The following is a 24,602-nucleotide window of genomic DNA, read 5'->3' on the forward strand; positions in this document are numbered from 1 at the left end:
CTTTGTGCTACACAAGTGAGAAAGCCAGTGGCGGCAGAAGCTGGGAAGTCCTCCAGGGTAAGGCTCAGGCAGATTCAGAGTCTGATGAGGACCTGCTTTCTGGTGTATTGTTGCTGTGTCCACACTTGGTGAAAGGGGAGAGGAGTTCTCTCCAGTCTTTTTTATAAAGGCCCTAATGCCACTCATGACCTAATCACTTCCTAAAGACTCCACCTCAAAGTACCATCACAGTGGAATTTAGCCTTTCAACATATGAGTTTTCAGGGGACATAAACATTCAATCAGTAGCATCTCCCAAAAATATTTTGGTATACTCTTGATTATAGTTTTATTAATGGGAAACAGAAGCTTCAATTTTAAATAATAACAACAAAAGTAATAATAAAAGACACCGATTAGGATTTATTATTTCTAGGCATTCTTCAAAGCACTTTACTTGTGGTGATTAATTTGATTCTTTGACAACCCCATGTGGTAGTTACCATTATTATCCCATTTTACATATGGGAAAACTGAGACATAAAATATTAAGAATTAAACAGTTGGAAAGTGGCAGTATTGGACATTGGAACCCTGGCAGTCTGGACCTTTACTGTGCCTGCTTTTAACTGCTTTGTTACAGTGCTTCTGAACGATCGTTCTTAAGAACAGATTTTATTTTCTTATTTATAATTCTACCAATTTACAGTATTAAAAATAATGGAAAGGGGCTTCCCTGGTGGCGCAGTGGTTGAGAGTCCGCCTGCCGATGCAGGGGACACGGGTTCGTGCCCCGGTCCGGGAGGATCCCACATGCCGCGGAGCGGCTGGGACCGTGAGCCATGGCCGCTGAGCCTGCGCATCCGGAGCCTGTGCTCCGCAACGGGAGAGGCCACAACAGTGAGAGGCCCGCGTACCGCAAAAAAAAAAAAAAAAGGAGAAAAATGACTATTACATAAGAAGATTATTATTAGCATATAACTAATTTGAATATTCATTAATTCATTGCATTAAACACAGCATAATGCGTTTGCCTAAAGCTGGGGAAAATAAATTTATTGTGAAAGGACAAATGCCACTATAAATTTTTATTATAAAGATTGCAGATGGATGATGATTCTCTGTCATTCTAATATCTCTTTCTATAATTATAGTGAAATAACTTTTTTCAGTCAAGTGCTTCCACACATTTCCAATATTTTTTATCCATTATTCTCTTTTCATAGATGGTGATGCTTGAAATTCTATAATGACTTTCCAGTTTTTTTAAATTAGACTATGCTGGAATAAAGAATTATATATGATATCCTAATGAAACAATTTCTATTATATTTAAAGTTTAGATTATTCTAATTAGAAAAAATGACAGTAAGATGCAGTTTAAATTTTTTAAAAATTGTACATCATTTAAATGTCTGCTTCCCTGTTAGACTATACATTTTATATCCTTTGCACATCAGAAAAAAAATCATATGAAATTTAAAATGAATATTTATAGTACATAAATGATCACAGTTCAGATACTATAAAATACATCTTTAAGTAAAAATACCATGTTAATAATATAATTTTATAAATTTTTTATGAAGATATAATACTTCTAAAAAAGATTTCTTGGCTAACCCTTCCCACTTCAGCCATTTTCTTAATCTCCTTTGCAGGCTTCATCTGTCTCTACCCAAACGTTCAATATATAATGAAATTGCTCAAGACTATCCTACATCCTTTTCTTTCTCAAGCCATATTGTGAAAATCCAAATGACTTCAAAGCCAGCAGGTATTGCAAATGTGTTAAAATGGCAGAAGAGAGGGAAAATTGTTGAACTGGAAAATTCATGCAATATCTAAATACTATTAAATTCAGAAAAATTTAAAACATTTGGCTGGTAAAATTCAAACAATTTAAAAAATTAAATAATTAACCCTCTCTGTTGGCTTGATTCAGCTCATTGAAGGCCTCCTCTACTCCCTCCCTTTAGGAAATCTCATTTATGCCTCTGGCCTCACTTACCATTTGGCTAATGGCACTCAAATTTCTAGACCTTTTTTTGAGCTACGTATTTTTATATCCACTTGCCCATTTGACATTTCCAGTAAGATGTCCTATATTCAACATATCTCAGACCAAACCTCTCTAAACTAGTTTTCTCCAAATGTTCCTTATCTCCAAAATTGGCTCCCACCCATTCAGCTGAACAAACAAGACATCATTAAAAAGTCTACAAATAACAAATGCTGGAGACGATGTGGAGAAAAGGGAACCCCCCTACACTGATGGTAGGAATGTAAATCGATACAGCCACTATGGAGAACAGTATGGAGGTTCCTCAAAAAACTAAAAATATATAGAGTTTCCATTTGATCCAGCAAGACCACTCCTGGGTGTATATCCAGAAAAACCTATAATCTGAAAAGATATATGCACCCCTATGTTCACTAGCAGCACTATTTCCAATAGCCAAGAAATGGAAACAACCTTAATGTCCATTGACAGATAAACAAAGAAGATGTGGTACATATATACAATGGAATATTACTCAGCCATAAAAAGAAATGAAATAATGCTATTTGCAGCAACATGGATAGACCTAGAGATTATCATACTAAGTGAAGTAAGTCAAAAACTTATATGTGGAATCTAAAATACGACGCAAATGAACTTATCTATGACACAGAAGCAGGCTCACAGACATAGAGAACAGACTTGTGGTTGCCAAGGGGGAGGAGGTGGGGGTGGAATAGATTGGGAGTTTGGGGTTAGTAGATGCAAACTATTATATATAGAATGGATAAACAACCAGTTCCTACTGTATAGCGTAGGAAACTATATTAACTATCCTCTGATAAATAGAAAAGAAAAGAAAAATAATAGAATAGAAAAGAAAAATAAAGACAACTACGGGTTTCCTTGATGACTCCCTCTGCCTTACCTCACTTCCCTCCTTCTACTTTCCCCTGTCTGATGCCTTACCAAGGCCTGTCAGTTACACCTTCTTAACATGTCCTTTCAGCCTTCTCTTCACCTCCACTGCCACCAACTTTGTTTCATTGTCTATAATCTCTTGCTTGGACTTTTGTGACACCCATTTACAATCTTTTCATCTATTCAGCTTTCACTCAATCCAGTTCTCTACACTGAAACTAGAGTAATCTTCTTAAAATATAAATCTGATCTTATTACCCCACTGCTCAATACCCTTCTATGACTTCCCACTACTCTTAAAATAAAATTCGAACTCCTTAACATGGCTCCAGCGTTCTGTAAAGTTAGGCTTACCTCATCCTCAAACTTCATCATTCTCCTCTTAGCTCTTTGCACGGTAGCCCATCTGGCCTCCTGTAGCAGCGACTTCACTCCTTCAGTCCCTTCTGCCTCGAAAGTTTCTGCTATACTAACCTTGCCCAGAGCACACTCTTCTTTCAAGCCTCAGTTAAGTGTCATTCCCTAGGAAAACCTTTCCTGAAACTGCCCAGTCTAGAAAAGGATTCCTTTGATATACACTTATGAAGAAATATGTCTTTTCTTATCACAGTTTGTATGTGCTCATCAGTGTGATGATTTGGTGAAAGCATGTCTCTTTCACTTTGCTGGAAGCTCCGGCAGAGCAGAGTTTTTCTGCTTTTGCTCAGAGATTACATGCATCATAAGTATTTTTGAGTGAGCGTATGTTTAAATAAAGTATAATCTAATGCTCAGTACAACCAGTGATTAGAAAGACCTTCAACTTAGAAAGACTGTAGGAACACCTAACAAGCAGCTGAGCTTCTCAGGCCTTTACTGTTAGGGGATGCTGTTATTTTCCACTGCTCTGCTTGAGCCTAAGGCAACTCCATATATCCTCAGTGGGCAGAGTTTGCAGATAGACCTAACTGGGGTTCTCTGAGAACAGCCAGCGGCAGCGTAGGAAGAGTTGTTCTGTTATTTGCAATAGCACCTTCAGCTGCAGCCCACATATCTTAGAGATGGCATCGTAACCATCCAGTGCTGACCTCCTTACTGTGGTTTCCAACAGTGGTTTGTACTTTAAGTAGCAAATTGAGCTCTGCTGTCTTCCCCTTCCCAAGTTTGTTTGTAGGTTGACATTTGTAAATCCACACCAAGTTCTATTGTTTTTAACAATAATCCTAAAACAGGTGTAGGAAAAATCAACTGCCTTCAGGCAGTGACCCTCCCCCAATGGGAAATAATTCTACAGTATTCCTGTACGTGGATACCTTCTGTTAAAATATATTGGTCGCATATTTCTCAAAGTATGTGTTACAGCTCCACTGAAAAATCATAAAATCTTACAGGTCAAGTGATCATCAATTTCACTTTCATTTCTTTTCCAACTGACAAATGCAGTGTTTTGAACACAGTGGAAATTTCATCAATATAGATAACTAAAACATCAGGAACACTGGACAATTATAACAAGATATGGTAGTCTGTCTGAGAAGGTGGATATTTTGGCATGTAGAAATTTCATTATATTTTGGTGGTGATAAAAATGAATATTAGCAACTCTGAAAACCCTACATGTATTACTTTGTTTTCAGGACTGTATTAAGGCAAATCCCAAGCATTATGCAAACTCACCCTTAAATATATGCGTATGCATCGCTAGTGAATAAAGGCATTTATTTTTGTAATATAACCAGCATTATTACAGCTAACAAAATTAACGATAATTCCCTAATGCTAGTTAATACCTAATTTGTGTTGAAATTTTCCTAATTGTCTTAAAGATGTCTTTTTACAGTTGGTTTGAATATGGATCCAAGCAAGATACCACATGGCTTTCCATTTTTATGTCTCTTAAGTGTCCTGTGCTCTAACAATCTCCCCTCCTTTTTTCCTCCATGCCACAGTTTAGTTGAAGAAATTGAGTCTTTTATCTTGTGGAATGTCCTATACCCTGACTTTGGCTGATTGTTTCTTTGGGATATCATTTACCTTGTCTTGCTATGCCCTGTATTTCTTGTAAAATCATACTAATATATAGAGAGATAGATTCAGATTCAGTTATGACAAGACATAGGTTGTGCTCTGTACTTCTAAATGCATCACCTTAGAAGGCTTCACTTTCATTAATGCTTACAGTTAAGTAGTAAAAGCCTGACTCTTTCACAGCAATTTTTTACCTAGTAATTAAAATCCTTGATTATTGCCCATATACAGTATTTAATTAGTTTGCAAAGTGGTGATGTTCTAATTTTATCATTTTATCTGCATTTACGAGCTGTAACTTCTCCAAAGAACTTACTTTATTTGGCTAGGAGATTTTTAATTTTTCTCTTTTCTTAAAAAGATCAATTTTGAAGCTAATAAGGTATATTCTAACAAGTTTTATTATATCTAATCAGTTTTAAAGATATTATTTCTTACAGGTTTTACTGTATCAGGTGTTTCAGTCCATTGCATTTTTTATACTGTCTGATGCTCAATCACATGTATCTTAGACCAGTGGGATCCCATCAGGTTGGCTCCTCCAATGTTTAGACATGGTACCCTGGGATCATTTTCTACATTTCCCACCCCAGACCTGGTATCAGCTATTGCTCCCAAAGAGCACTATTTCCTTTTAATGAGAAACAATATTTAGAAACCACAATCTGGGCCTTGAAGGTATCCTTTGCTGGTGAGTTGATACTGCTTTTAGTCTTTCTCAATGGACAGAGCTGGACAATGTAAATATATTAAGGGAAAATTTTTGAGTGTATATGAGGTTTTATATTCAAATGTACAATTACAAGGTTTATACGTCTCTGTTTTTTTTTAGTATCTAAGTCCTTGAATGCTGGGTGGGTGGGTGGGTAGGTGGGTGGATGAATGGATGGATAGATGAATGACTGATAAATAGATAGGTAGGTAGATAGACAGAAATGAAAATGTTTTCCTCTCCCAGGTTAAAAAACAAATTCACTCAGGTTTTCTAGTAGTTTTATAATTTTATTTTTTATTTTGAAATTTCTGATTCATTTGGAATTTATCCTAGTACACTATATGTGGAATAGATAAAATTTTATTAATTTCCATATTCTTATCCATTTGTCCCAATACCATTCATTAAAAATTGATCTCCCATTGACTTGAGATGACACTTTTATCATTACTAAATTCTATACATATCTGATCTTGTTTTGCATATTCTATTTATTTTCATTGGTCTTTCAGTTTATTAGTAAAATAACACCATGCTGCTTTAATTCTGGAGGCTTTGAAGTGTTGTAATATTAGGTGTAAAATTCCTTCACTGCATACTTTTTCAGGATTTCCTTTGCTGACTTTGCTTATTTATTCCTTTTATGAACTTTATAATCAACTTGACTTTTCCCAAAGAACAATGTCATGGTATTTGGTGGGGTGTTGATTATATTTACACAATTAACTTAGAATTGACACCTTTATGAAGTTGAATTTTCATACTCAAGAATAAGGTATACATTTCCATTTGATCATGTATCCTTTGCTTCTTTGATGAGTATATTTTTTCTCATATCTTTACTGCACTTTTGAAAGTTTCTACCTAAATACATAATCATCATCATTATTTTATCTTAAATAGAGCCTTTCTTTCCATTATGTCTTGAAAGTGGTTATTGCTATTGTTTGTAAATACTAAGGCTATTGCTTTAGGAACGTTAATTTTATATCCTGGCACGTTACTTAACTCTTTTATGGTTTGTAGTAGATTCTAATTGATTCTTTGGGTTTTTTTTTTTTGTAATACAATAACTTCTGCATGTAATCTTCTAGATTCTTATGAGATAAACACACACACCCCAACCGGGTTAGATAATAGCTCCAATTTAATGTGAAATACAACTGAAGATGCTAGGTCACTTGTCTTGTTGCAGACTTCATTGGTAATATTGCTAGAGTATTCCCATTGATTAAGTGTTAACTTTTGAATTGGAGTAATACAGATTTTATTATATTTAGGAAATTTCTTTTAACTATTAATTTAGTAAATTATGTTTTTCTTAGATCTATTAATATGTATTGTATTAAATTTCCAAATTTTGTATCAAACATATAGAACAATAATATTTTGGTCATTGTATAAGAGACTCCTATTTTCCCTTTATCAGTATTCATCAATTTTTTACACTTTTGCCCCTTTGTTTGTCATTCTTCCCCTTTCTCTCCCTCTCCATACATACATATTAATATGTATATATGTGTGTGTATGTGTGCACACACACATGTGGGTGCACACACAGGGCATATGTATGTATATTTTTACTGAACCATTTGTAATTAAGTTGGAGGTACTATGCCCTTTATTCAGTGTGTACTGATGGCTTGTGTTTTTCGTTAATAGTTACCTTAATATATACACTTAGTCCATTATTTTACCAATCTACCACTTACATAATAATGTAACAATAATGGAATTAGTGAGTAAATTCCTCTTCATTCTTCTCTCCCGTTTCCCCAGAACTGATTAGATATGATAGCCTCTAACACAAATTCACATCCTGTGAGCCAGCAAACTTGTATATTCCATACACTCTGCTTTTCTTACCCACTGTTTCAGCTGTAATACATTTCTTTTGTCAGAAAACATATTTATACTCTCTTTGTCATATTATCCCTATTGATTGCTGTTAGCTTTACAGTTACATATATTCAATTTATTTTAGTCATAATTTTGCAGTGAAAATGCTAAAACTTCCCCTAAATTCATGGTGGGCTCCTTCTCTAATACATTCTCAGGAATGGATCATGGGATCAATATTCCCTTGTCCTTTTGCAGATTTATAACAGTATGATTTAAAATGAGTTTGGCTCCATTTAAGACCTGAGCCCATACTTTTCCTTGAGTACTTATATCTCCATTGTCTTATGTTATGAAGTGTTGCTGATGATGTCTGTTGCCAATCTCATTATCTTTCCCTTATACATGATTTGGTCTTTTTGCCTATATGCTCAAGAATTCTTTCTTTAACTTTAAACCCAATAGCTTTACTAGCAGTTGTCTCAGTAGTGACCATTCACCAATAATTTTTCCAACTGCACGACATACCCTTGTAAATATGTAGGTTCAAGCCTTTTATTGTTCAAGATTATATGAATTATATGAATTATATGAATTATTAGTATTTGTGATATTTTTTCCTTCTTAGAATCACCTATTATATCTATATGACATCTTCTTTTCTTGTATTCTTTATCTAACCATCCATCCATACATACATATAATTTCTGTTTGTTATTTTTCCTCCTTTTTATCTTTTGTTTTCCTTACTTTACCTTCCATGGTATTCATTCAAGTTTATTCTAGTTGAGCATTCCTTACTGAAAAAAATACTTCTTTCTTTTTTGTTCTAATTTTGTACTTAGCTCTGAAAACTCTATTTTCAAATCCTCCTCTTGTTTTATAATCTCATTTTTGAGATTTTTGAATTTGTACTTTCAGTTAAGCACATTAGAGTTTTCTTAATTTACATGATTTACTTCTGATTTGTAGTCAGACTTTTTAGTGGACCTTCCTTCATGTTTGTGTATTTATAGTAAGTTCATTTTCTTTCCTTTTTTTCTTTCAACATCTTTGTATAAAGTTTGATCATAATCCATTTCTGTTATTCATGTTAATTGACATGGGTTTTCTTGTACTTTAGAGGGATGTTTCTGTGATGGTGTGTGGGTCAGGGTAGCTTTATTTCTTGATAGCCCTCTTCCATCATAAAGCATTAAAAATATGTCTTCTTTGTGTGGCCATGTCCACAGTTCTAAGAACTACCTCCTTAGGACCTTTTCCCATCTACTACTCAGAATCTGAAACTTCTTGCTCCTTTATGCCTAAGATTTTTGCCTCACTCAATTTTCCATCTAGTCACAGAAATTTTTTTAACCCCCTTGGGTCTCTGTTCTTCCATAAGAGAGTTTTTGTTCAATAATTCCAAACTCCTTCATGGGCGAACTTAACTAGCACCTTCTGATATTTTCCTTGTTTTGGAACTCACTCTCAAATTGGAGCCAGTGTATCCTTATCCAACTTTCATGAATATTCTTAGCTCTGAATGGCTAAGGATTCCAGAAGAAGAGAGTTCTTTCTTTTTGCACGTGAATCTTTTGGCTTACTTATTGTTTCTGAGCTCTTAGTACCACAGGAGCTCCCTTTCTCTGTACTTTCTTTGTCCTGTACAGATCATGCTACAGGTGATGGTTTGACACCACCAATTTTTATTCTCAAAAGTTGATAGGGATATTTTGTCACTAGATTTTTTCCAGATGTTTATGGATTTTTTTTTTTTCTTTTCACTACTCTGATTATTTGTTTTATGAAAAGATTGAGGAGATTTGAAGACTACACTAATAAATCTCCTTTTTACACACTGCACTCTCAATTCTCTATCCTCTCCATTTTCACAACTTTCTGCAAATACTAATACTGTACTAAAATAATATTCATCTTGGCTTTTAAAAGAAGTGAAGTATATCTTCATTGTCATTATACAGAACAACTTTTCAGTATAAATTTTAAACCAAAAAGCAATATTCTCATGAGATCCATGCTGTTTTTTGACAGCATAAATATTTTATAAAGTGCTTGTCAATCAAACTTGTGAATACAGTAGGTGTAAATATTTAAATGACCCTGTGGAGATAAAGGTCAAGTGCGGTCAACATATTAGCATTAGTTTCCTTTTTGAAGTTAAAAACATTGTTTCTGATTAAAAAAAAACTCAGTGGACCCTATTCTAAGGCTGAAGTTCAGCAGTGTGGGTTACTAGTGATCTTTGGAAAAGAATTCTTAGCAAATTACTATCATACAGTGTGGCAAACACACCCTAAGTGGACTCTCAATGAATCACATCCTTCTGCCAAAGGGCATTCCCTTGATTAGGTTATATTATATTGCAAAGGTGTTGGAAAGTTTCTCCTATGGTTATGTTTGTGTTGTATAAGATTCTGTATTAGCAGAATTTGGCCAGAGAGTCTTCTGATGGCCTTGACGAAATAAACAGTTAGGTTGTGAACTGCCTATGGAGAGGGCCCCACAGCAGGGACCTGTGGGCAGCATTTAGGGCATGAGGGTGTCTTCCAACAGCCACAAGGAAATGCATTCTTCTAACAGCTGGTGCTTGGATGCAGATTCTTATCTAGTTGATCTTTCAGTTGAGAACCTGTGAAAGCCTGAGCAGTGGACCTACCTAAGCTGTCATGCCTTGACTCCTGACCTACAGAAGCTGTGAGATAAAAGATGTGTGTTGTTTTAAAGTGCTAAGTTTTTGGTAATTTGTTGTCCATCAGTAGAAAACAAATACACAGAGCATTACGAAGAGAAAAAGTGAAGGGAGGCGAGAAGGGAAAAGAGAGAGGAGAAAAGAAATATACACTGACATGGATGTTTTGACTATGTGATCTCACTAGGGTTAGAACCTCTCAAATCCAGTGGCTTTTCTTCAAATACATTAGAAAATGATAGTGAACTTTCAGAATTACATTAATTACTAGGCAGATATGTTTTTTTCTTAGTGGTTGGCATATCTTGTGTGTACTATCTCTTTGCTTGCAGATTGTTTTTTAGCAAGTTTTAGGGCCTAAAAATTGTGTGTGTGTGTGTGTGTGTGTGTGTGTGTGTGTGTGTGTGTAGATAAGAGCATGGATTTATATCTCTATAATATATATAATACCTCTCTAATACATCTTGTGCATAACCAAATATGCACATACACATACATATACATACACCTTTATACATATGCACACATAATTTAATCTGAAGTTACTTGACATTCAATTCCCTTATGACTTCTAATGAAAATTTCTTCTCTACAAGGTTTATTAATTATTTTAGGCAAAAACAACTGAGAAGAAAATACAAATTCAAAATAAAGACTGGTAGGTAAAAAATGTATGGTGAAATACATGCAACTGTATTGTACTGATGCTTTTAATATAGTTTTATTTCTGCCTTTTTTATGCCCCTTGATTATATGGTTTCAAAGTTTATTCAGTACATCTTTAATAATAAAATACTTCTTTTGTTATTTTAAACAAAATTATTTAGTAAACCTGGCAGAAAGAAAAGCATGATAAATATAAGCTTCAACATATCATGGTAAATAATATTTTAAAACAGAATTCTTTATTTGGAAAATATGTTTATTATAATATGGGTTCCTGGAGTTCTTATGATAAGTCTTGGTGCTGAACTACAGTAAGGTAAGATTCAGTCCCTACTGAGCCCCACAAATATTTAAAGACTTTTTCCAAAATAACAGGCTAGGTAATTATAGCACGTAGAATTGGAAGATACCTTAGAAGTTTCTATTCTAATCACATTTCATAGAGGAGGAAGTGTCAGGTTAAGTCACTCATCCAAGGTACCACAGTGGCCAAGTAGCCAAAGTAGGATTTGAAACTGTGTCCTGATTTATTTGTACTTCACTGTTCTTAGCATTTTTCTGAAACTTTTCTAGTTAGACTAGTAGATCTCAAAATAAAAATTTGTAGTGGCAAATATTTATTGAGTGCCTTTTATGTTCTGAGTCATAACCCAGTGGAGTCAACCCTAATATTATCTGTGTTTCATAGATGAGGAAACTGAGGCTGCTTGAATCTATGTCTGACTATCATGGTGAGTAAATGGGAAAGCAAGGATTCAAACTCTCTTTATCTGGCTCTGGAATCTGGAGTACTCACCATGGTTCTAGCAGTCAGTCCTCTGTCCCTCATTTCATTCTAAGTCAGGGATGCACCCTAATTATTCTCATGAACTTTATGACTTTAGTAAATAAAAGGAAATTTACTCTCCTAAATAAAGAGAACTGCTGATCTAATCCAAACAAGCCATTTTTAAATGAGGAAACCAACAAGAGTTAGTGATATTTCCAAAGTCATGTGGTTAGGTCTGAGGATAAGTCAAGGTCTAGGACAACTAAAGCCTGCTCTTCATAGTTAAAGAAAAATGCAAAGTTGAATGGACACCCAGTGATTGATTAAACAGGGCAAAGCCAGAATAAGCAAATAGTGGAGAAAGAGGCTATAGCAGTAATGTCCTCTATTGAGTTGGCTAAAAAGTTTGTTCGGGTTTTTCCATACGACATTATGGAAAAATTCGAACGAACTTTTTGACCAACTCAATACAAAGGAGACTTCAAAGTAACAGCTGAATAAGCAAGTGCACAAATTGCTCTGACATATTCTTCCTTTTATCTCATACTCTTCTTTTTGCTTCTTGCATCTTCTTTTGTTTTCTCAGCCTTTCCTGTCTTTTAGTTCCCTCTCAATGCTCTGATGCATGCCCAAGTGGGGCAGGCTTTGGTAAACATTGTTAAGGATGGAGAATTCCAGGCTGTTTTTTGTCTTGTCACATCCTGAGTCTGACTGAGTCAAAAATAAAAATATTCTGTTCTTAATTTCTGCCACCTTCTTGCTGCAGTTTTCACAAAGGCCTGGTTGAGACAGTTGCAACTCAGAGGTGAGAAAGATCCACTGGGCTTGTCATGCCCCTCGGAGATCAGCACTGTGAGGGATTCTAGAGGGAGGAAGCATAATGCATGCCAGGCTTATGGCTACCTTAGGATACCTTCCCAGGTGAGGTGAGATGGCTGAAAAAGAGGTTTGGAAACTAGCATTGGTAAAAGTCCACAGAGGTCTGTGTGAGGAGGAACAGGTGAATGTCCTGGCTTGCAGGCAAAGCAGGGTTTTGGTAAAGCTTGGAAATAGGCAACGGTTCATTGTCCAGGAACACACTGGCTATCAGCACCAAGCAAATCCAGTGAGAACCATGCAGGCCACAGGAAAAAGAGAAGCACAGTGAGACTTCTGTCTAGAAAGTGCTGTGATGGGAGGCAGGACATCAAGCAGGACACTCCTGGACGGATCACTCAAAGCAGAAACCAATGAACAGGAACTGGGTTACTAGGCAAGAACTGCTTAACAAGGAAAAGGCAAGAGCTGGTTATAAAAACATGTTATATAAAAGAAAGAACGAATTATAAAAAACAAATAATGCTAGTCTAGAGAAATATCGAGAACTACAAGACTGACGTTATCAAACTACTGAATTCCTGGATAACATTCTTTAAAGATCTCCCTACATTTGATTCCAGAATCTGTGGCAGGGCGAGCATGTAGGTCACAGAGCTTAATTAGCATTTGATTTGGGCATCTGAGGAATGCAGGACAGAGAAATGCTTCAGCTTCCATAAGGCTTCCATTGAATTGTTGCCACTTGTTCTAGCCAGGTGATTTCTGTTATTTCTAACTGCACCTAAGGAAATTTTCAAATGATAAATTGGGCCTGAAATTCTAATTTTGGGTTTAGTCTCATGAGGGGAAAGTTTTTTAACTTTGAACTTCAAATCTTAAACATAGATTAATTTATGTCATGAGGCCAAATCATCATTTGTTTCTTTGAATATGCTATTTTATATATTAAAATTTAAATATTTTATCAAGGCTTTTATTAACAAGATATATCTCACAACATAAAACTAGCCCTTAATCTAATATAAAAATAAATGTATAATAATAATATTCTTTATTACATATTTTATATTATATATTAATAGAATAAATTTTCCTTATTAATATATGTATTCTTTTGAGTCTAATTTTTTTCTCTCAGCATCATTTGAAATTCACCTATAATATTGAAACATGGTTATAGTTCATTTATTCTCATTGTTGTGTAGTGTTTCATTTGCCAAATGTGCCAGAATTCATTTATATTGATGAGCATTTGGGTAGTTTCTGACTTAGGGCTATTGTGAATAGTGCTGCTATGAACACTTCAGTGCATGTTTTTTTAGAAAATATGTAAATGTATTTCTGTCAAGTGGAGTGGAATTCTGGGCCATAGCTTATGCTCATGTCAGTTTTAGGGGAAGCTGACAAATAAGCAGTGCTTGAGAGTCTGAGATTTTCTGTGTCCTTGTCAACACTTATTTTCTGTTTTTATTATTTTAGCCATTCTGGAGCCTGTGTACTGATGTTGTTTTGGGTTTTAGCTTTTATTTCTTTGATGACTGGTGAGCTGAGCAGCTTTTTCTATGTTTATTAAATAGTTGAATATAATCTTTTAATTTGCTTCAGATTTTTTGCATTTTTATGTTTGGTTGCCTTTTTTGTTTGTTTTTTGATTTTGAGTTCTTTATGTAATTTTATATGAGTCTTTTGTTGAATATACATGGCATAAATGTCTTCTCCCACTCTCTGTGGTTGCCTTTTCATCCTTAGTGGTCTTTTTTGATAAGCAAGAGTAATTAATTTTAACATAGTTAAGTTTATCAATTTTTTTGTCATTGTTGGTGTGTTTATATCCTATTTAAGAAATCTTTGTTTACTGTAAGGTTCAAAAGATGTTCCCTGTTTTTCTCTAAATGTTTCATTGATTTACTTCCCAAATTTACATCTGAAAACCATTTTGTATTTACTTTTTGTGAATGGTATGAGGTAGAAAGTCAAGATATTTCCACACCCCTCATATGGATATTAATTGCCCCAGAACTATTTATTAAATTCACCATCTTTGCCCCACTGTATTGCAGTGATGTATTTTGACATGACATTTCTAGAGGAACTTTTAAAAGAAAGACATGTTCTAGGCACATGCCATTACCTTTCCCATTGTTACTTAAACTTTTTTTGACTTATCCTAAATTGTAGATTGCAACAAAAAAAACCTTAGCTAGTAATGTGTCAAAATTTTAAGGCCATGGTGTCAAAGCGTTGCTGGATTGCTTATCTTTTAGAAGCCAAACATCCTGTCTTTCTCAGACACGGTCTGTTTCCTTATCACTATTCTTCCAGTCAATTATCTAATTTCATTTAATTTGCCTTTCTAACTCACAGAATAGCTACTTCCTTTATCTGAAGGAGAAAAAAAATTAAGAAATATATAAATATTCATATTAAGCCTTTGAAAACATTAAAAAAAAGAAAAGCTTGCTTTTTTTGTACTCCTTTCCTCAATTTTCTTTGTTGGGTACTACAATCTCTCCCTCTCTCTTTCTCTCTCTCTCTCTCTCTCTATATATATACACACATATATATAAATATTTATTTATTTATATATACTTATATGTATATATACACACACACTCACATATATATGTATATGTGTATATATGTATATATAAATATATATTTGCAAAAGATGCTCTTGTTTTAATCACAGTCTTGGACAAAATTGGACTGGTGGCTTTAGGCCACTAACTATTTCAAACACAACATTTCTTTCATAAAGGACTGCATCCTTGTAATGGACAAAATATTTTTTAAAAAGTCACAATGTCTTAAATATAAAATATTGTGTTCCTATGTCTGACTGAAAGTTTTTACTTAAATATACTCAACAAATGTATATTGACTGAAATTTACTCTATAGTCTAAAGATTGTGACAGTCCATCTCTGTATGTATATTTATAAACATACATACATATATATTCACATATAAGCACATATAAAAAACTTTTATTCAAGGAAAATATAATCAAAATATATTTCTGTGCATACATTTATATGCAATTTTACACACATGCATATTATTTTCTAAGTATTGATATGTCCTTAGAGTCTTTTTTTAATGTTTTAAACTCTAAATTCCTAAGGGAGCCTGGCTTTAAAATAGTTCTCTTTGCACATTTATCACAAAACCAATATATGTAATAAATGATTTTTATGTCAATTCTTGAGGTTAAGCCTCAAGGTTAGATCCATAACTGAGTCAATAAAACATTTTTACTTTCATGCTAGATTGTTATAGTTTAATTTTATCTCCAGGAAAATAGTATATACAAAACTAATTTTAATCTTAAGTCTTATTCCACTGTATGACCTAAAATTTAAATTCATAAGCTGTAATGTCAACACTAAGAAAACACATTTGGCATAGAGTGATTTTAATAGCAGCCTAGATTTGATAACATTAGACCATGAGGAAGTTAAATTACCCAGAGCAGAAAACGATGCATCGCTTGTTAGATCAAACCTCTTCTCCAGCTGAAAATTCACAAAGGGAAAATGAAGTGTATGAAGAAGACTGATTCTCAGCAACATTGACGGTAGACCTGTCAGAGTGGAAATAAAGACTTAACGATTCTGAAGACACAAAGGCAATAGCTTTAGCTGTTTAAACCTAGCCAGAAGACACAGGATGAGAACAAAAGGTGATTTCATCCCAGGGGATTAGAACCATTTCGTCTGTGGATAGTAGAGATCCAGGGACTGTAAGTCAGCAGAGCAGTATATATGGTCTGTTGCAATGGTCAGTAAGTAATATTTTATAGAGTTAAACTCACAAATGCTAAGATTGATCAGGTGTGTGAAACACATGGACATTACTCCTGGAATTATTAGCAGTCACCTGCAATTTAAAATGGAGTTTCACAGGAGACCATAAAATAGACGTAAATGCTATGAGCACTTACATGATAAAGTTTTCATTGCTAACATGACAATTGAATCAGACAATGAACAAAAGCCTTGGCTGTGCTAGTTATCTGGCTAATAAATTCTAGTCAGTCTCAAGGAACAACCTTAGCCTTAAGGTTCTACTGTCTCCTAGGGTCTCTTAGGCATATTGGTTTGTATTGAGAGGGAAGCAGGAAAACTGCAGCTTTCCCAGAGGTTTTAGCTCATGGCATGGGAAAACATAACCTCCCTGTTAGGTGATGGATTTTTGTGCCTCTCTCCCTGATCTAGGGATTAAGATCTATCCTGGGTGTGGTTGACCCCATATTTATTGGAAAATCTAACCAGGACATCAAAGGGGCTTTGCCCATGAGTATTCTGGCTTTAAAAACAAAAAGACATGGAAAATTTTTTTTTTCTAGCACAGAATTCCAAATTTTTATTTGCTAATATAGGCTTCCAAGTCTTATGGCTTTCTATTTACAATTAAAATGATTATGAAACATACTGTTAAGGCATCAATAGAAGTGAGGTCAATCAGATACAGAAAGTCATACGTCTTTCAGAGGAACAATACGGGGAGGGAATATGCTACTGTTCTGACTGTAATGTTATTTTGAATAATTTTTTATTTTTAATTTATAAAATAACCACATGTTAAAAATGATCTATAAGGCATGATACAGAGATGATGCAGAGTATACTTTGAGACAAGGCGTAGAACGGCACTGATGCTTTCCTGTTTATTCTTCACAGGATTTTACATAATTCATTGACTTTAAGTGAATTGTAACCTACCTCCATCTTTGTGATTTCTTGAGATAGGGAAAGCATCCTATCTAGAGCACCCAGGGAAAACTCCCATGAATTTTAGCTTAGCTCAGACACTCAAATTGAAGTTTGGGTATTTTCTCATCTCTTCAGGGAAACAAAGTGTCATAGTCACATGAAACACAGAATGGGCGGTAAAATGAACCATTTAGGTGAATCCTAACAGTTTTTTGCAAAGTAAGCCATCTTTACAGAGTACCTGAGTTGTCTGTAAGTTTTCATTTTGTAGAAAATTTCATGGTTACAGAGAAATTTCTGGAATAGTTAACTTGAACAAATGCTTTCTAGCAGCAAACAAATTCATTTGACCAAAATAAGTGCTGCTAGAGATAAGCCACACCATCTTGTTTCCAGTTCTCATTGGAGAACTGAGTGGATAATCCATAGGCCCACCTAGAAACTCAGCTTTAGCTGAGGGACTCCAACATACCCACTGATACACCAGGTAATAGAACCAAGACAATGGAGTATGGGCAGTAAGTTTTTTGCTAGAAAAATCTAAACTTAAGTGGACAACTGATACAAGAGGACTGAGAGGGGACAGAAAGGACCATGAGTTTAAAAAGACAATACAGAGAAGAATAAAATAAAAATTTATTTTTTCTGGTTTTATTGAGGTATAATGACATAATGTATTAGTTTAAGTTGTACAACATAATTATTTGATATACATATATATTGCTAAATGATTACCACATAAGTTTAATTAATGTCTATCACCTCACGCACCTTGCAAGTTTTTCTTGTAATGAGAACTTTTAAGATCTAAACTTAGAAAACTTCAAATATACAATACAATATTGCTAACTATAGTCACCATGCTATATATTACATCCCCAGAACTTATTTATCCTATAACTGGATTTTGTACTTTTTGAGCACCTTCACACATTTCTCCCACCTACCCCCTGCCTCTGGCAACCATCAGCTTGTTCACTTTTTCTGTGAGTTTAATTTTTCAGATTCCACATATAAGTGAGATCATATGATATTTGTTTATCTCTAACTTATTTCATTAAACATAATACCCTCAAGGTCCATCCATATTGTTGCAAATGGCAGAACTCCTTCCTTATTATGGCTGAATAATATTCCATTATATACATATATATATATATATATATATATATATATACCATAATTTTTTAATCTATTCACGTATCAATAGATAGTTGTTTCAATGCTGTGACTACAGTAAATAATACTGCAATGAACATGGGGGAGCAGAAAACTGTTTGAGATAGTGATTTTATTTCCTTTGGCTATATACCCAGAAGTGGGATTGCTAGATCATGTGGTATTTTTAACTTTTTGAGTAACCTCTATACTGTTTTTCCTACTGGCTGCATCATGTTACATCCCAATCAACAGTGCACAAGGGTTTCCACTTCTCCACATCCTAACCAGCACTTGCTATCTCTTGTCTTTTTGATGATAGCTATTCCTACAAGTATAAGGTAATATCTTTTTATGGTTTTGATTTGCATTCTGGGATGATTAGTGATGTTGAGCTCTTTTCATGTACCTGTTGGCCATTTGCATGTCTTATTTGGAAAAATGTTTATTCAAATCCTCTGCCCATGTTTTAAATCAGATTGCTTGGGGGTTTTTGCTACTGAGTTGTCTGAGTTTCTTATATACTAACCCCTTGCCAGATATATAATTTGCAGATATTTCTCCCATTTCATATGTTGCCTTTGCATTTTGTTGATGGTTTCCTTTGTTGTGCAGAAGTTTTTTAGTTTGATGTCATCCCATATGTTTATTTCTTTATTTTATTATCTCTGTTTTTGGTGTCTAAGCCTAAAAAGTCATTGCTAGGACTGATAACAAGGAATTTACCTCTGTTTTCTTCTAGTATTTTTATGGCTTCAGTTCTTATATTCAAGTCTTTAATCCATTTTAAGTTGATTTTGTGTATGATGTAAGATAAGGCTCCAATAACATTCCTTTGCTTGTGGCTGTCCAGTTTTCCCAACACCATTTATTGAAGAGATTATTCTTTCCCAATTGTATATTCTTGGCTACTTTGTTGAAAATTAATTGACCGTATATATATATGGATTTTTGGGGGGGCTTTTCCCATTGATCTATGTGTCTGTTTTTTTAAAACTCAAGTATAGTTTTTTACAATATTATATTAGTTTTAGGTGTACAACATAGTGATATATTTTTATAGATTATACTTCATATAAAGTTATAAAATATTACCTATATTCCCAGCACTGTATATTACATCATTGTATCTTATTTTAGACCTAGTAATTTGTACCTCTTAATCCCCTTCCCCTATCTAGCTCCTTCTCCCACCCCTCTTTCCTGTGGTAAACACTAGTTTGTTCTCTGTATCTGTGAGTCTGTTTCTGTTTTGTTATATTCATTCATTTGTTTTATTTTTTGATTCCACATGTAAGTGAAAACATACAGTATTTGTCTTTCTCTGTATGACAGTTCACTAAGCATAATATCCTCTAGGTCCAGATATGTTGTTGCAAATGGCAAAATTTTATTCTTTTTTATGGCTGAATAATATTCCATTGTAGGTATGTGTATGTTTGTGTTTATATATATAATCTTCTTTATCTGTTCATCTGTTGATACAAACTTAGGTTGCGTCCATATATTGGCTATTGTAAATAATGCTGCCATAAACATTGCTGTGTGTATATCTTTTCAAATTAGTGTTTTTGTTTCTTCAAAAACGGTGGTTAGAGGTCATGAAGTAGGTGGTAATGCCTTAACCACATGAATATTGTCAGGACTGAGAGGCTCTGCCATTCTTGTCAGGGGCAGTGCTAATCTTCTCTCCTTTTATACAACACTCTATGTGTCTGTTTTTATGCCCATATCATACTGTTTTGATTACTATATAACTTTTATATACTTTTATAACATAATTTGAAATCAGGAAGTGTGATGCCTCCTGCTTTGTTCTTTTTCAAGATTTCTTTAGCTATTTCATGTGTTTTGTGGTTCCATAAGCTTTAAGATTATTTTTTTTCAATTTCTGTGAAAACTCCCTTTGGAATTTTGTTAGGGATTGCATTGAATCTGTAGATTGCTTTGAGTAATATGGGCATTTTGATAATGTTATGAACATGGGATATCTTTCCATTTATTTGTGTCTTCTTCAGTTTCTTTTATTAATGTCTTACAGTTTTAAATAAACAGATTTTTCACCTCCTTGGTTAAATTTATTTCTAGACATTTTATTATTTTTGATGCAACTGTAAATGGGATAATTTTCTTAATTTCTCTTTCTGATAGTTGTTAGAGTATAGAAACACAACTGAGTTTTGTATATTAATTTTGTATCCTGCAACTTTACTGAAATCATTTATTAGTTCCAGTAGTTTTTAGTGGAGTCTTTATGGTTTTCTGTATGTAATATCATGTTATCTGCAAATAGAGACAGTTTTACTTCTTCCTCTCCAGTTGGATGCCTTTTATTTTTTTTTCTTGCCTAATTGCTCTGACTAGAACTTCCAGTACTATGTTGAATCAAAGTGGCAAGAGTGGGCATCCTTGTCTTGTTCCTTTTCTGAGAGGAAAAGCTTTCAGCTCTTCACCGTTTAGTATGATGTTAGCTGTAGGCTTGTCATATATGGCCTTTATTATGTTGAGGTATGTCCCTCTATACCCACTTTGCTGAGAGTTTTTATCATGAATGGATATTGAGTTTCATCAAACACTTTTACTGCATCTGTTGAGATGTTCATATGATTTTTATTCTTCATTGCCTATGGTGATATATCACATTGATTGATTTATAGCTATTAAACCATCCTTGCATCCCTGGAAAAAATCCCACTTGTTCATGTTATGATCCTTTTAATGTGCTGTTGAATTTTGTCTGCTAATATTTTGTTGAGGATTTTTGCATCTGTGTTCATCAGGGATATTGGCCTATAATTTTCTTTTCTTGTGGAATCCTTTTCTGGCTTTGGACAGGGTAATGCTGGCCTATTAAAATGAGTTTGGAAGTATTCCCTCCTCTTCAGTTTTTTAGAAGAGTTTGAGAAGATTTGGTATTAGTTCTTCTTTAAGTGTTTGGTAGAAGTCACCAGTGAAGGCATTTTGATCCTGGAGTTTTCTTTGTCAGTGTTTTTTGGTTACTAAATCAATCTCCTTACTGGAAATTTGTCTTTTCAGATTTTTTGTTATTACTTTCTGATTTCAATCGTGATAGGTTGTATGTTTCTAGGAATGTATCCATTTCTTCTAGATTGTCCACTTTGTTGGTGTATACTTTTTCATATTAACATCTATGATTTTTTGTATTTCTGTGATATAAATTGTAGTGTGTCTACTTTCATTTCTAATTTTATCTATTTTAGTTCCCCCTCCCCCGCTTTGGTGAATCTAGCTAAAGCTTTGTCAGTTTTTTCAAAAAACAGCTCTTAGTTTCATTGATCTTTTCTATGATCTTTTCTATTGTCTTTTCAGCCTCTATTTCATTAATTTCCACTCTGATTTTTTATGTACTTCTTTATACTATCTTTGGGCTTTGTTTATTCTTCTTTTTCTAGTTCCTTGAGGGGTGAAGTTAGGTTTTTAATTTTAGCTCTTTCTTTTTTCTTAATATAGGCCTTTACTGTTATGAACTTCTCTCTTAGAACTGCTTTTGTTGCATCCCATAAGTTTTGGTATGTTGTGTTTCCATGTTCATTTGTCTTAAGACAGTTTTTTTTTTTTTTTTAAGACAGTTTTTGATATCTCTGTTTTGATTTTTTTCTTTGACCTATTGGTTGTTCATGTTGTTTAATCTCCACGTATTTGTAAATATTCTACTTTTGTTTTAGTAATTGATTTCTAGTTTCATATCATTGTGTTTGGGAAAAAAATGCTTAATATGATTTCCTACTTTTTAAATTGACTTGTTTTATGGCCTGGCATAGGATCTATCATGGAAAATGTTCCATGTGTGCCTGAGAAGAATGTGTATACTGCTGGTGTTGGGTGGAATGTTTTATAAATATCTCTTAAGTCTGTCTGGTCTAATGTGCAGTTTAAGTCTAATGTTTTCTTATTACTTTTCTTTTTGGATGATGTACCCATCATTTAAAGTGGGGTATTGAAGTCCCCTACTAGTATTGTATTATTGTCTATTTCTCTCTTTAGGTCTGTTAGTATTTGCTTTATATATCTAGGTGTGTCTATGTTGGGTGCATAACTATTTACAAATGTTAGGTCCTCTTATTGGATTAATCCCTTTAGCAATATATAATGACTTTTTTGCTTATTATTAGTCTTTGATTTAAAGCATTGTTTTGACTGATATAAGTTTGGCTATCTCTGCTCTCTTTTGGTTTCCATTTGGAAGAATATCTTTTTCCATCCCTTTACTTTCAGTCTATGTGTGTCTTTAAAGTGAAATGAGTATCTTGAGTCACTATATATTTGGGTTTTGATTTCTTTTTTTTGCGGTACGCGGATCTCTCACTGTTGTGGCCTCTCCCATTGCAGAGCACAGGCTCTGGACACACAGGCTCAGCAGCCATGGCTCACAGGCCTAGCCGCTCCGTGGCATGTGGGATCTTCCCAGACCGGGGCACAAACCCGCATCCCCTGCATCGGCAGGCGGACTCTCAACCACTGTGCCACCAGGGAAGCCCTGGGTCTTGATTTTTTATCTATTCAGCAAATCTGTATACTTTGATTGAAGAAATAGCCCATTTACATTTAAAGTAATTATTGATAGGTATGTGTTGCCATTTTGTCAATTGTTTTCTGGCTATTTTATTTCCTTTCTTCCTTTCTTCTTCCCTTGCTCTCTTACATGGTGAATTGATTATTTTCTGTAGTGGTATGCTTAGATTCTTTTCTATTTGCCTTTTGTATACCTACTATAGGTTTTTCTTTGTGGTTACCATGTAGTTTATATAAAACATGTTTCTAATAGTTTATTTTAAGCTGATAACAACTTAACTTCAGATGCATACACAAGGTCTACATTTTAACTCTCCCCCAGTGCATTTCATGTTTTGATGTCACAATTTACATCTTTTAGCTTGTGAACTCATTAACAAATTATTGTAGTTATGGTTGTTTTTAATACTATTGTCTTTTAACCTTCATGCTAGATTTATAATTTACCCACAACCATTGCACATTAGAGTACTTTGAATTCAACTTCATATTTACCTTTAGCAGTGAGATTTATACTTTCATATGTTTTCCTGTCACTACTTAGCATCCTTTTGTTTCTGCTTGAAGAAGTCCCTTTAACATTTCTTGTAAGGTTGTTCTAGTGGAGATGAGCTCCTTCAGTTTTTGTCTGTCTGAACAACTCTTTACCTCGTTTTAAATTCTGAATGACAGCTTTTCTGGGTAGAGCCTTCTTGGTTGGTAGGGTTTTTTTTTTCCAGCACTTTGAATTTATTCTGTGGTTATTCCCCTTAAATACATTAAAATCTTCCTAATGACTCAAGAAGCACTCACACCACACTAATACTCTGATCTGGTTGTTACCAGTTGGAAACAATATAAATGAACATCTCTTCTTCTCTCTCCCTAGTCTGTTCTCTCCTTTCTTCTTCTTGTGTGTTGTTTATAAGTATGGACCTGATAGATATTACTGTTGCAGTTGTAGCTAGTCTTTTCAAATCTATAATAATAAGGTTAAGGAGAGAATTTATTTCAAAACGTATACAATTAAATCAAGATTTCTATAGTAGGCATTGTGAAAGAAATTAAGTCATGTGTGGTTTTATACAAAGTTTTGAATATTTAAAGTATAGTACATGAGAAATTTAAAACAGGATCACAACATTTGTATTGTCATTTAACCCAGTTAAGGAAAATAATAAATATTTTGACTGCAAAAAAAATACAAAACAACTTTTTTTGGGCTGTAAAGTTTCTGCTGAAAAATTTGGTGATAGTCTTTTGGGTTTTCCCTAGTATATAAAAAGTTGCTTTTCACTTACTGCTTTTAAGATTCTCTCCTTGTTTTTAACTTTTGACAATTTAGTTATAATGTGTCTTGGTGTGCTTCTCTTTGGATTTTTCTTTTTGGGGACTTTCTAGGCTTCCTGGATCTGCATCTCCTTCTTCCCCCAGGTTAGGGAAGTTTTCAGCCATTATTTCTTTGAGTAAGCTTTCTGCCCCATTCTCTCTCTCCTCTCCTTCTGTGACCCCTATAAAGTGACTACTGGTCTATTTATGTTGTCCCATGTGTCCCTTGAGCTATTGTCACTCTTTTCTTTTTGCTCCTCTGGATTATTTTCACTGCCCTGTTTTGCATTCACTAATTCTTTCTTCAGCTTGATATAGTTTATTGTTGAACTCCTCTAATGAAGTTTTCACTTTAGTTATTGTATTCTTCAGCTCTCTGATTTCTGTTTGGTACACTCTTATATTTTCTATCTTTTAGTCAAAATTCTCACTTTGTTCATGCATTGTTTTCCTGACCTCAGTGAGCATCCTTGTGACCAT

The 24,602-nt window shown here is 34.2% G+C and overlaps 1 non-coding gene across 1 annotated transcript; it reads right to left on the minus strand.

Moving 5' to 3' along the window:
- Nucleotides 1-19,861: 19,861 nt before the first annotated feature.
- Nucleotides 19,862-19,987, minus strand: LOC117195446 (U6atac minor spliceosomal RNA). Its single transcript, XR_004475166.1, has one exon. It is a non-coding gene; the product is annotated as a U6atac minor spliceosomal RNA (small nuclear RNA).
- Between the last annotated feature and the right edge of the window lie 4,615 nt (nucleotides 19,988-24,602).

Source organism: Orcinus orca, chromosome 7 (assembly GCF_937001465.1).
Source record: "Orcinus orca chromosome 7, mOrcOrc1.1, whole genome shotgun sequence".
Classification (NCBI taxonomy): domain Eukaryota; kingdom Metazoa; phylum Chordata; class Mammalia; order Artiodactyla; family Delphinidae; genus Orcinus; species Orcinus orca.